Below are 2000 nucleotides of genomic sequence, written 5' to 3'. Positions count from 1 at the left end.
GGAAACATGGAAGTGTCTCCCCTCCGTGTCTCTGCAGCCCCTTCCCAGGGTGATGCCTCCAGTCTGGAGGCAATAAGGGCAGAGCCCCAGCAACTCCCTTCCCACTCACAATTCAGCTCCTCCACATGGCCCAGGGACACTCAGCAAACCTCTTGGTACACGGAGAGCTGATTTTGGGGAGGACAGGACTGAGGTCTACTCTGTAGTAGTGCATAAACAGGGCTCTGGTGCAGACACAAAGTGCCAGATGGAGTGGGCGCCCTTGCAGCGCCAGGCACAGCTCCTTCCCTGAGAAATGGCTGAATGAGAACTATTTTCAGAAGGGAAAAGAAAATTCACCCTGATCACCATATGTCAGTGACAGGCAGAGAAAACCCCACGTGGGAGCCAGCCCTCCTCCTACCCCGTGGGCTGCACCCCGCTGGGGCTCAGCACCCACCATCAGCCGCGCTTGCAGCTGCCTGGAGCAGACAAAGATGGGCATGTTTATCTTGCAGCTTCCAGGGCTGCTCAGCCATCTCTAATTGCCATAAAAATGAATGCTTTTTGCTTCATATCACAGAATAGAGGAATTTCCCTCTGTTTTTTTCCTTTTTTTTTTTTTTTTCTCTTTTCTGAGGCCTCCCTCAAAGTCATCCCTTCCCCCTCCCTCCGCTGCCTCCTTCCCATGTAAACAAGCCCAGGCACACACAGTCTGACACATCACACACATGGAGACATGCTGATGGCCCTGCAGCGGCCAGCACTGCCTGGCACAGGGACAGGACTGGCAGCACACGCGGGAGGCGGGCGTGCGGGCAGGGGGAAGGATGCTCGCCACCAAAAAGAGCTCTCAGTCCGCCTCGTGCAAGCCCGGAGAAGGTTGAGAGCCCTCAGGCTCCAACCCCTCGGACTGCAGTCAGCACGCCGATAGAAGGGATGCAGAGGGTGGTGTGAAGTCTCGCCCCGTGCGAGCCGCCTGTCTGACACAGCTGCTCTATGCTGGCTGCCGGAGCAATGAGCCATCGCTGCGGGGACATGCAGCCCCGGCCGTCACCCTGGGAAGGTCCCTTTCCCATCCTCTCCTTCCCGTCCCTCCGCTCCAGCAGCTGACTTCTGGGGGAGTTGGTGTGCTTGCAGAGCCCCCCAGGCTGCCTGGGGATGGCCCCGGGCGGCGGCGGCAGCTCGCTGACCTGAAACCCAGCGTGTGCCATGCCTGGGACTCGCTGCCTTCGCCCACCTCCCAATGAGCCTTTGAAGAGACACCGAGGAGCTCAGCAAGCCAGGGGAGCGCTTCCCCCCGGGGCTGCCCCGGTGCCCTACACACTCCCTGTTCCAAGGAGCAAGATGGAGATGGATCGCACGGAGGGCGACTGCGAGGACAGGGGTGCATCGAGTGCCCGGCGCAGGGCGGCACCGCTGCCGGGGCCCTGCTCGGCCTGAACGCCCACAGCACGGGACCGCCCGGCACCCCCAGCTCCGGGGGCTCAGCCCCAAGGGCAGCGCTTGCCCCCCCGGCAGCTTCGCAAAGGACTGGGGTAGCCCAGGGCCGCGTGCGACGGGTACCCCCAACGCGGCTGCCACAGCCATCCTGCGAGCTCTCCCGGCTTCCCAGGGACTTCCAGCAGGTAAGACTTCAGGAAAGCCAGGGGTACCCACGCCGGGTCCAGATTCCCGGCTCGGTTCCGCGTGACAGCTGTGGTGGTGCCTTCGCAGGGGACACCGCCAGCCTCGCACGGAGCTGCGCCGACCTGCCAGCCGGTTTTGCCAAAATCAGGTCGCTGGTCTTGTCCGCTGGGCTCCCCCCGGGCATCCTTAGCCCTGTCCCCTATACAGAGCTCGGGAGGGTCTGTCGGGAGGCAGAGGCAGCCGGGAACCGGGCACCGGCGGTCTGCCACCGGGGACTAGGAACCGGGAATCGGGGACCGGGCTCTCCCCGATTGCTCCCGCGCCGCGGCGCCGGCGGGCGGGCGGAGGGCGGCACCGGCAAGGGCGGCGGGCGGGACCCCCCGGCCCCGCGG

At 63.9% G+C, this 2000-nt stretch overlaps 1 protein-coding gene across 1 annotated transcript in view; it reads left to right on the top strand.

Moving 5' to 3' along the window:
* The first annotated feature begins 674 nt into the window (after positions 1-674).
* KCNS1 (potassium voltage-gated channel modifier subfamily S member 1) overlaps positions 675-2000 on the top strand; it is a 14417-nt gene continuing 13091 nt past the window's right edge. The window contains exon 1 of the mRNA XM_042049843.1: positions 675-1607. The gene's annotated coding sequence lies outside the window, so the exon portion shown is untranslated. The remainder of the gene's footprint in view (positions 1608-2000) is intronic.

Source organism: Corvus kubaryi, unplaced genomic scaffold, assembly GCF_017639235.1.
Source record: "Corvus kubaryi isolate FWS band 111438036 unplaced genomic scaffold, C.kubaryi_AGA036_p1.0 134, whole genome shotgun sequence".
Classification (NCBI taxonomy): Eukaryota; Metazoa; Chordata; class Aves; order Passeriformes; family Corvidae; genus Corvus; species Corvus kubaryi.
This window is presented reverse-complemented; position numbering and strand designations above follow the sequence as displayed.